Below are 11,799 nucleotides of genomic sequence, written 5' to 3'. Positions count from 1 at the left end.
TAAGCCAATAAGGCAGGATACACCATATTTGAGCCGGGTATTGAGCTTCAACACTTTGTAGGAGACAGATTTCTTGTGAACTGGATTTTGAACCAGAAATTGAGCTCCAATGCTTTGTGAGAGACAAACTTCTCTTGAACCGGGTTTTAAACCGACATTCTTCATTTTGAGCTGGAAATTTTCTGACGACCTTTAAATTTTTATCAATACGGTAGTAGCCTCCAGGACCGGGTTATCTTTCCCTCCAATGGCCCGGAGTTCTTGAATTCACGGAAACTGGCCAATTCCGCTGAGTCATGTCATTGTAGCCCCCGAGTCTTAAGACGATTCGAGGAGTTGTCTTGAGATTCTCCATATTTGACCGTGATATAAACCAGTATAAGTTATTCAACAACTCGGTGATATAACAATCTCTTTTGAAGTAGATAACTTGTCCTGCATTAGAGAACTTGCAAGCCAGAGTAATTACTCTTTTAAAGAAAGCAATATGTAGTATAAAAATATACTGGATGGATTTCACCTGATATGTTAGGCCAAAACTTATCCATCGCGGAGTTGATGATCACCATGGTGAAGCTGAAATCAATCGCGGTCGAGTCGGCCACGGGAGCAGACAGATGAGTCGGCCGCGGCGTGGTAAGCCAGCGCGGACGGGCAAGTCAATCGCAGGCGCGGTAAGCCGCGCGGACGGCAAGCCAACCGCATCATGTTGATGTAAATTGTGCCGTAAAAACGGTGGATTGCACATATATTCGTCGAGCATCATGACACGGTCAGATGCTAGCGCATGATAATGGTGGCGTGAGCTATATACCCATGACACGACCATCGCTCTTGCAGTGAACAATTGTCCCACGTAAACAATATTGCAGACCAAGGCAAAGATAAATTGTTCTTTGACAAAAACAATATGTGCTAATAAAATGAATTTAGATGGATATCACCTGATTTTTTCGGATGACTGATGATCTGTATACAGCCCAGCAACTCAAGGTGGCCCCTGCAGGCCTAGAGGCGGCCCATGCGGAGGCAAGGGCAGCTTGGAGCAGCGTGGCGACTCAAGACCGTCCACAGCGGAAGCATCGGCTCAAGGCACCGCGGAAGCAGAGGGAAAACCGGGGCGGCGGCTCAGACAGTTGTCGGTGACTCGGCGTGTTGGAGGCGTGTCAGCGTGTGTTAACAAGTTTGTGTAAACCGACTCAGCCACGGCAGAGGCGTGTCAGCGTGGTGGCAATGCAGATGGCCGGTGAAGGCAGCTCAGCGCAGGACCACAACATAAGCAGAGAAGACGCGTAAGACCCAGACGGTGGCTCCATACAATGGTGAGGCCATGATTTGTTTTACACGGCAATCTACAAGTACTACTATTCCAGGGAGGCACCTTTCTAATGGATTTGATGTTGACCCGGAGTACCAGTATTGTTTAACTAACCAATCAGTTGGTTGGCATATGTACAAACCAAGCTCTACTCATATTCTGATTAGCCTACACATCACGTCACTTGGGCTGATTCAGGCGTCTCAACATGGTGGTTCAGCATCTCAGGCTGCCCCTTGGGCTGGAGCTACCTCAGAAACTGAACATGTTGTTCTTTTTGCTGCAATCCGGGCATTTGAAAAACCGATCAGAACAAGCAGAGATGAACCATGGAAGCAGGCGGGGCATACGTAGTAAGCAGGAGAGCATGTAACAACGCAACGGCTCAGAGGTAAAAACCAAGCAGGGGCGATGGGAGCAGCAGTTCTGAGGCGAGGTGAAGCAGAGCCGGCCGGCGGCTCGAGGTGTGGCGGGTCATAGTAGTGACCCGGTAGTGCAAAGCAAACAGCGCACTGCAGAGGCAGGGTGCAGGGCCGCTGAATCGGAGTAGCGGGGCGGCCCAAGGTCAAATCAAGGGTGGCTCAATGAAGCGCGGCAACGGAGGAGGCATGACCGCAGCAGCTCGAGGACAGCACAAGACATCATGGCGGCTTAGCAACAAGGACCATAGCAGCTCGGTGCCCGACAGCGGCTTGCAGGCGTGTTTGAGGCAGTCTTCGATAGACTCAGGGGTATGGCGGCTTGGTGCAACTTTAGAGGCAAAAGTGAGGCTGCTGGGCGACTTAGGGGTACGGATGCGTCCCAGAGTAGAGGCTGGCGCGGCCTAACGGAGCTGGAAGGTCGTGTCATCGATGACGATTTAACGTGGAGTCCGACGGCGGCTCAAGGCGCCGCAGAGGTGCGCTGGCAAAGCACAGCAGCAGCAGAAGGGCTCGTGGCAGAAAACGAGCGAGGATCACTTGGACTCACCGTGACTTGAAGCTCTAACCGAAACGAAGCCGGCGGAGATGGAACGAGGCAAGTCAGGCGGAGACTCGGAGTGGAGACCGAGGCAGATACGGGTCCTGGTGGAGGCGGAGTGAGGCGGTCGGCGACAGCGGTGCGAGGCCGAGTGGGGGTGGTTCGGAGGCACGAGGCCGCGGCGGCTCAGTTACTGTAGAAGCGGAGCACGGTCAGGGCGGCTTGAGGCCTGCAGACGGAGGCGGAGGCGCTCCGGTGGCGGTTCAAGGGAAACCCGTAGTGATTTGTCGCGCCGAATCCGGGTCGCGGATATAGACTCCCAGTCATGATTGTCTTCGTTTCCGGGTCGTAGGCGTCTTTAGAAAATCACATCTGCCTCTTTCTTTTTCCCTTGACTTTTTCCTTTGCTGTTGATGGTTTGAACGGTGACGACGACTCCGATCGTACAGTTTTGGCAAGCCATCGACGGAAACTTGATACGCCGATGGTGTTTAGCGACTTGTGATTTCTTTCCTTGGCGACTTGCGGCAGCCATCAAATCGCAACCTTAATTTTTCTTAAAACTTCCAAACTATGAATCTGGACCGATGAACTCGAAGCTGGTGCAGAACCTTTCTAAGCGGCTCATCTCCATCCGGAAATTGCGAACTTCTCGATCCCTGTGAGAGATCCCTCCAAGAACTCAACACCACCGTGCGCGAGCCCCACGGCGGCGCCAACTGTCATGGAATTGTCACGGCAGATGTCCTTAGTGTGAGGACTTAGTCGTGAGGCCAACGCATCCATGTGGTAGCTTGAGAGGGGTTGAGTGGGATGAGAGACACGAGGTTTTACTCAGGTTCGGCCCCTCACGGTGGAGGTAAAAGCCTACATCCCGCTTCATTGATATTGATGATAATGATCACGATTACAGGGGTGCTCTACTTCGAGAGCTCTTGACTTGTCTGTCTATCTAGCCTTGTAAAACTTGTCCCTCTTGGGGTGCCCTGCCCCTACTTATATAAGTTGAAGGAGCGGGTTACATGACTAGTCCTAATAGGATTAGGATTACTCTTTTACAAGTGGAGTCCTAGTCTTGCTTCCTTTGTAAGGTAATATTCCTTATGCTTTCCTCTTAAGCCGGGCCACCATAATATGAGCCGGCCTTCTGGGCCTTGAGTCTTCTGGTCCTCCGGGTCTTGTCGCTCCTCTAACCCGCCTGCCGGGTCATCAATGAGTCACCTGGCTCGGCCGGATCATCAGTGAGTGGAAAGATCCGGGCGGGTCACTTAGTGAGTCGCCAAGTCAGGGCGGGTCACCAGTGAGTCGCCAAGTCCCGATGGGTCGTACTTCCAGCCGGTTCATAACGCGGGGTATATCCCCGACAGTTAGGAAACATAACCATCTTTGATTAACGAGCTAGTCAAGTAGAGACATACTAGGGACTATATGTTTTGTCTATGTATTCACATATGTACTAAGTTCCCGGTTAATACAATTCTAGCATTAATAATAAATATTTATCATGAATTAAGGAAATAAATAATAACTTTATTATTGCCTCTAGGGAATATTTCCTTCGTATGAGATGAGAAAATGGTAGCGACTAGGGTTGGAAGATTGCTTTTGTTTCACGAATGGTAGTTTTCGACACCCTCTATGGGATTCTGGTGATAGGCGTTTTGGCACATAGGAGCATATGCTCCAGGTTTTTAAAATGTGTTTTAAAGATATTTTGAAATGTCACAAAATTCTGACAAAATGATTCCCGAGTACATCTCGACATTCTACATGCGCACAAATTCGTTCCGCGGAAAATCGGCAACTTTTGTGTCATATGTAAGAAAGAAAAAAATTTAATGTTAAAATAGGCTTTTCATGAGGTATTTTTTGTCTTTTTTACATAAGTCGTATAAAATGTCGGATTTTCATGAAATTTGGCATGCAGACATACAATGATGGAATGTACGCGTCAAAGTTGTGTTCGGAATTTTTCTGACATTTTGGAAAGTATTTTTCAATGGCGGGAGCATATACTCCCATGTGCCAAAGTGAATTTCCTAGCCCGGGATAAACTTTAGCAAACATTATTGGTTCCACTAATTATACCATCAACACATCAAAATCTCTACTCTTAATGAAGCAATTGGTAGTCTCCGCCGGTCAACTTTCATCCCACCTTCACTGGTTATTTTTGATACTTCTTCCCACCTCCCGCTGCCCACCGATCCCCCGCTTCGTCCCTCCCGATCGATAAAAAAAACAGCAAGTTACAACGACGCCCACTGTGAACCACGACGGTTCAGTGGTAAAAAAACGACCTAAAAAATCTACTACGGTTAACCTACAAAATTAAACCTGATTGTACGGTCCGAACAGAACCCCTCGCACCCGAAAAATCCACGAACCGCACGCACGCCACTAGCGAGCGAGGACTCCAGAGTGCCCTCGAGCGACCCACAATTCCCTCACCCTGGCTAGGGTTCCTAGCCCCTCCTCCTCCCCCGCCCCTCCTACTCCGCCGCCGCCGCTGAGTGCTTCCTGACCTCGCCAGGAGCAGATAGCAGGACCCCACCGCCGTGCCTCCCTCTCTCCTTTCTCCTCTTTCCTCTCTCTCTCTCTCTCTCTCTCTCTCTCTCTCTCTCTCTCTTTTCTCTAAACTACGTGACGTTCCTCTCTACATGTGCCTTCATGGCCGCGTCATGGATCTCGGCGCCGTGGGCTGCTTGCTCCTCCTCCGACGGTCTGCGCAGGTGATGGCGAGCTATGTAGGTCAGTACCTCCTCTCATCTTTCTGCCAAGGATGCCTTGGCCTCTCCTTTCTCTGTCTGCAAGTGATGGCAGCGGGGGATCCGGGGCCGGTTGCGAACGGGAATGAGGACTAGTGGCAGCAGGGAATGAGATCTGGTAGCGGTCTACTCCTCTCTCTCTCTCTCTCTCTCTCTCTCTCTCTCTCTCTCTCTCTCTCGATGCTGGACTGCTGGTGTCGCCGATGCAGTATCAAGTTAGGGTGATCTTAGTCTTCTTCAAGGTGTTGACAGAACTGAAGAAGAGGTACAGTGCCATGAGCCCATGAGAAACTTTGTGATGCAAATGAATCATCTCTGACTATCTGTAACTTTGTGATTTTTCGACAGTGACAAGTTGACAATGAACTATTTTCCTGCTTGACTTGAATCGTCAATGTAATATGTTATGTATTGCTGGTGACATTTTATGTATTGCTTTGGTTTGTCCACAGTCAACCAAATTATGGAGTTTCAGTCATATATGTTGTCTGTTATTTCATACTCGCCGGTCTCCGACCGCCGGCGTCGGCAGCACCGCCGCCTCCTCCAACACTCTTTGTCGGCCGCCCGCGTGCCGGTGCGAGGTAAGCTCGATGCTCTCGGCAAGGTATGTGATCAGATTCAGATGGGCTCTTCTTCAGTTGCTCTATCTGCCTTTTATTTGAACGGATCCGACGCTGGGAAATTTTATTTCAGGAAGCCATGGAGCTGAGGGAGCAGGCGCAAAATCTATGGTACACATCAAATCGAATCAATAGTGGTTTTCTACAGGCACATCAGTGCAAAAAAATGACAATTGATAGCCTCTCCTTTTAGCTATCATACCATGTGTTGTGTCACTAAGTTACAGTATCAACTGCGGTCTACATATTTTCATATTACTGAAGTTTATAGCCCTCCAATGCAGTATCAGTATGCTTTATAAAATTATTCGAGTATTGCAAAATTGCATGATACATCAAATTGGAGCGTATTCTATTTTTTATGGACTGCGGACTTATGTTGCTTATTTAGAGGCTGCCGTACATGGATCAGGTATGATATTGATTGCAGAAATTTCTATACGACTCTTGTGAATTTCGACCTTGTTCTTCTTGATTTAGGAGAACTACAATTTTTTGGTGCATGATCTAAAATAGTTGCAACAAATCCTCCCCTAATGTTCTTAATGTTCTATGGTAAATTACTCTAATGATTCAATGGATAATATATGGTATTGACTTGGACATTGGTGTTGTGGAACACTCTAGAAGGTTTTGGAACTTATAGAAGTATCAGTTGGCAGGGTCTGAAAATCATGGTGTAAGTGTTTCAGCCTATTAATCTGTAGATAAAAAAGTTTGTACATCTCTACCAATAAGGCAATAATCCCGAAGAAAGTTCTACTATTGCAAACGCTCCAACTGAACAAGGAATATGAATGTTTAAATGAAGAAAGAAGCCAGTTTCTCGAGAAGGAATACAGAATAATATTTTGGATTATTTACTTGAGGTATTTCCTTGACTTCATTCTTTATTTTCTCATCCCTCATTATTGGTACTATATAATGGCAATTTGGGACATCCCAGCATAATTTTTTGGCCACATATGTTGCTTATTAGATGGCCATTTAGGATGGATCCGTGAATTTCGGAATTTACTCTCTTTTAGTTCTGCTAGCAGTGGGATTAATCCTTCTTTATATCTCTTTGTTAGTACAACCAATATTTTACTGAATAAAAATGTAACTATTGATTAATGAAGTGGTAGTTGGTGGAGTACATAATTGATCAATTGTACGACAGTGAATAAAAATATAACTCAATTGTACGGCAGTGACCATAATTGAACTGTTGATTAGTTGTCAACGATGTTTTCATAAACAAAATAATAATTTTTTTCTTATATTGGGAAAGTTGGGCTATAGATCATGATCATTAATCGAGTTCACTTTTTGGGCAGTGTAAGTAATAGACATTGGGCAGTAATCTGGCTAAATTTACTGCAGTATAAAAGTTGTACAAGGTGGCGTAACATTTTAGTTGTTATTATTATTCAAAGGAGATGCATGTGCTGATTCGTTTTAGCAGGAGAAAGTGGTTCTTTATTCTGTGAAAAAATGATAGAACTTGATTCACACACTCCATCTAATTCATGGCCAAAATTCAGGGTATGGGGAAGTGTGTGTTCAGATGAATCTAGCATGCCAATAACATTTGCTGGTTCCTGAGAACTCACATGAAGTAGTACTATACTAGCGGGCGGAGGCGCGGCGCCACGCCGCGCCCAGGGAGAAACCCATGTTTGCGTTTGTGTTGTTTGCGTTTGGGGTGTAGCAGGCCACATTATGTGATATTTTTAGTGCAATGGATGCTGAAATCTGTGGGTGCTATCTGTATGTGCAATGTACAGGTTGTCTGCAACTTCGTGTGCAATTTCAGAATAGATTGTCAACACTTATATATTCGATGTACAATCTCTGAATTAGAACAAGCTGTTCATCAATAGGTTTGAGACCACTGAAATAGTGTTACATTGATGTAATGTATTTTGAGGCCTCAAGTTTCGTTGTTGCTTAAAACCAACAAGGAACAATTAGCATTTTTCGCTCACACCGCAAGCTTGGCAAACTTCACTGTACATGCAGTGCCATTACATGTTGTCTCATTACATTAGTTCGATTTTCTGACTCTTAATTTCTCGGTCTGTTGGTTGCATTTTTTTGTGAAACTAAGATAGTGAAGGCTGGTGAAGTAATAACATTTGATTTCAACAGTTCTGTATTGACAGTTTCTGGACAAAATTGACTAAATATTTCTGTACAATAACTTTTCCGATGGTATAATAAGAAACAAAATCCATTTTATTGGCTTATTATGATCAAAACTGAGAGTATATGCACCATTGTGAGTGATTTTGTAGAGCTGGAATGTTACGCTTCACTTTAGTTGCTTTACTGATTTACGGACTAAGAATATTTCAATTTCGTGTGTTACAAAAGTTGGTGAGCTCTCACATCTCTATCGGACTCTCTTGATTTGTTGCAGATTTCTTCCAAGTCCATGACCTCTGTATGTTGATTGTTTTAGATGGTTTTCCCCGGTGAGAACATTTTGAAGGTTATCTCTTTAGGTTCTTGTATTTAGCTCACGGCTCCAACTTTTCTTGAAGGGAAACTCAAGGTTTCAACTTGATATGCCCTCTCTTTCATTTGGTTTATTAGAGCATAGAATTGGCAAATTTAGTCGCCTATAAGCAATTTTAGGTATAGGAGATATAAAGTGAGGGGAATCCTTTGTTTTTGTTCTTCTCTAACAGATACATAAATTTGTACCATGAATCAGACATGTATGTGCGAGGAAGGGAAGAGGAGAGAAACTTTGACATTTTTCATAACTTTCTTTTTCCGTGGCAACGCATGACCGTGGCACCTTACAAGATGATAAAGATCAACACGGATGTTCTGATGTTCTGATAACTGCAAAATAGGAATGCATGGTACTTACGTAACCACATATGTTTCCGTCTTCACTTTTGGGAGGATATTTCTTACACCCTTTATGTTGACTTGTCCCCGATCGTAATATTGCAGCATCAATGGGCATGAAGGGCGTGGGTTGAAGACCAAATATTCTACACTGTTCGGTCTATTTAAAGGTAACTGTACTAAACATCTTGTTCTTACTGCTCTTTACTCTTTAGTTAATACCATCAGTGTGGCACTCCTCCTTTTTAGCGTTCTTTTAGTTAGTAGCAGTATTTTTGAAGTGTTTCTACCATTTTTATGGAGGTTCTCGCGCTGTTCACGATATTAGGCTGTAATTGTTGCCAGCCTGATCTTGGTAAATTTTCCTTGCTTAGTCTTAATATTGAAACTTTCTCAGAGGATCCAACCAAGGCCACATTTTTTATAAATAAGATGCAAGATTTTATTCTATCAACAGGCTTTGATGTGTCATCAGCAGCTCTATTACAAGTCTCTAGAGTCGGCTTACCCCAGTTAATGTTACTGCTCTTTATTCTTTAGTTAAAACCATCGTTGTGACACCCCTGCTTTTAACATTTGTTTATTAGTAGCAGTATTTTAAGAGTGTTTCTACCATTTTGCTGGAGGTTTTACTGTGTTCTCGCTATTAGACTGTAATTATTGCCAGTCTGAGCAACGTAAAATTTCATTAGTCTTGAATATGGAAACTTGCTCGGAGGATCCAACCAAGGCCACATTTTCAATTAAAAAATGCAATATTTTGTTCTGTCAACAAGCTTTGATGTGTCATCAGCAGCTCTATTAGTAGTCTCTTGCATTTTTACCTTTTATGTTCAAGTATCCATAGAAAAGGTCACAATACATCACTTTCATTTATATCGGATGTGCGCAACGAATCATCTGGTTACAATTCTGTAGATTTTCCCGCTACCCTATGGTTTGTAGTTAGTACCGAGTATTATAGTCCGTTTAGGCCTTGGAGTTGCGTAGGATATGAGAGCAATAGGTTCAGTGAAAAAGTCTTAGAGTCTAGGATGGATTTTTTTTTGTAGACTCTTTTGATGAGACCAGCATGCGTTTTGTGCGGCGCATCCAGGAGTCTGAGGTGAAGGAGGCTTTAAAAAGGATGAAAGGAGGCAAGGCGATGGGCCCTGATTGTATCCCCATTGAGGTGTGGAAAGGTCTCGGGGACATAGCGATAGTATGGCTAACCAAGCTTTTCAACCTCATTTTTCGGGCAAACAAGATGCCAGAAGAATGGAGACGGAGTATATTAGTACCAATCTTCAAGAACAAGGGGGATATTTAGAGTTGTACTAATTACCGTGGAATTAAGCTGATGAGCCATACAATGAAGCTATGGGAGAGAGCCATTGAGCACCGCTTAAGAAGAATGACAAGCGTGACCAAAAATCAGTTTGGTTTCATGCCTGGGAGGTCGACCATGGAAGCCATTTTCTTGGTACGACAACTTATGGAGAGATATAGGGAGCATAAGAAGGACTTGCATATGGTGTTCATTGACTTGGAGAAGGCCTATGATAAGATACCGCGGAATGTCATGTGGTGGGCCTTGGAGAAACAAAAAGTCCCAGCAAAGTACATTACCCTCATCAAGGACATGTACAATAATGTTGTGACAAGTGTTCGAACAAGTGATGTCGACACCGATGACTTCCCGATTAAGATAGGACTGCATCAGGGGTCAGCTTTGAGCCCTTATCTTTTTGCTTTGGTGATGGATGAGGTCACAAGGGGTATACAAGGAGATATCCCATGGTGTATGCTCTTTGCGGATGATGTGGTGCTAGTTGACGATAGTCGGACGGGGGTAAATAGGAAGTTAGAGTTATGGAGACAAACCTTGGAATCGAAAGGGTTTAGGCTTAGTAGAACTAAAACCGAGTACATGATGTGCGGTTTCAGTACTACTAGCTGTGAGGAGGAGGAGGTTAGCCTTGATGGCCAGGTGGTACCTCGGAAGAACACCTTTCGGTATTTGGGGTCAATGTTGCAGGAGGATGGGGGTATTGATGAAGATGTGAACCATCGAATCAAAGCCGGATGGATGAAGTGGCACCAAGCTTCTGGCATTCTCTGTGACAAGAGAGTGCCACAAAAGCTAAAAGGCAAGTTCTACAGGACGGCGGTTCGACCCGCAATGTTGTATGGCGCGGAGTGTTGGCCGACTAAAAGGCGACATGTTCAACAGTTAGGTGTGGCGGAGATGCGTATGTTGAGATGGATGTGTGGCCACACGAGGAAGGATCGAGTCCGGAATGATGATATACGAGATAGAGTTGGGGTAGCACCAATTGAGGAGAAGCTTGTCCAACATCGTTTGAGATGGTTTGGGCATATTCAGCGCAGGCCTCCAGAAGCTCCAGTGCATAGCGGACGGCTAAAGCATGCGGAGAATGTCAAGAGAGGGCGGGGTCGACCGATTTTGACATGGGAGGAGTCCGTTAAGAGAGACCTGAAGGATTGGAGTATCGACAAAGAGCTAGCTATGGACAGGGGTGCGTGGAAGCTTGCTATCCATGTGCCAGAGCCATGATTTGGTTGCGAGATCTTATGGATTTCACCTCTAGCCTACCCCAACTTGTTTGGGACTAAAGGCTTTGTTGTTGTTGTTGTTGTTGTTGTTGTTGTTGTTGTTGTTGTGCCCATTCTGATGTACGAGCTATGACTTCCTTTGTTTTTGTGATGAAATAGTGTGTCCAGTATTTATAGTTTTGAATCATGGCAATGAATAAATTATGGATCAATGTCTTAGTAAGCTGGTTTGCACTCCTTCTGTCCCGAATGACGTGACGAATAAATGGATGTATCTACATGTATTTTTAGTTTTATATATATCTATTCCTGCCCATTTCTGCGACAAGTAATTCGGGATGGAGGGAGTATTTGATATGGTAGTGAGAGAGGCTCTTTTGATCCGATCAATCAATGATAGATCAAATAGCTTATTTCGCATTGTCATACACAATGCAGTATAGTTAGAACAACCCTTGTTTATTTTATCCACTTCTTAGTTACCTTTTATGTTCAAGTATCCATAGAAAAGGTCACAATACATCACTTTCATTTATATCGGATGTGCGCAACGAATCATCTGGTTACAATTCTGTAGATTTTCCGCTACCCTATGGTTTGTAGTTAGTACCGAGTATTATAGTCCGTTTAGGCCTTGGAGTTGCGTAGGATATGAGAGCAATAGGTTCAGTGAAAAAGTCTTAGAGTCTAGGATGGATTTTTTTTTGTAGACTCTTTTGATACTTATTCA

At 44.5% G+C, this 11,799-nt stretch overlaps 1 long non-coding RNA gene across 4 annotated transcripts; it reads left to right on the top strand.

Moving 5' to 3' along the window:
- Positions 1 to 4,702: 4,702 nt before the first annotated feature.
- LOC123110569 (uncharacterized) lies at positions 4,703 to 9,770 on the top strand. Of its 4 annotated transcripts, none has more exons than XR_006453474.1 (5): positions 4,703 to 5,311; positions 5,395 to 6,538; positions 8,074 to 8,208; positions 8,371 to 8,524; positions 8,619 to 9,763. It is a non-coding gene; the product is annotated as an uncharacterized lncRNA (long non-coding RNA). The 4 variants fall into 4 exon arrangements; XR_006453473.1 differs by having other exon boundaries at positions 4,706 to 5,630; positions 5,743 to 6,538; positions 8,619 to 9,762; XR_006453472.1 differs by having other exon boundaries at positions 4,706 to 5,653; positions 5,743 to 6,538; positions 8,619 to 9,761.
- Positions 9,771 to 11,799: the final 2,029 nt, after the last annotated feature.

This window comes from Triticum aestivum, chromosome 5B, assembly GCF_018294505.1.
Source record: "Triticum aestivum cultivar Chinese Spring chromosome 5B, IWGSC CS RefSeq v2.1, whole genome shotgun sequence".
In the NCBI taxonomy this organism is placed as follows: Eukaryota; Viridiplantae; Streptophyta; class Magnoliopsida; order Poales; family Poaceae; genus Triticum; species Triticum aestivum.
This window is presented reverse-complemented; position numbering and strand designations above follow the sequence as displayed.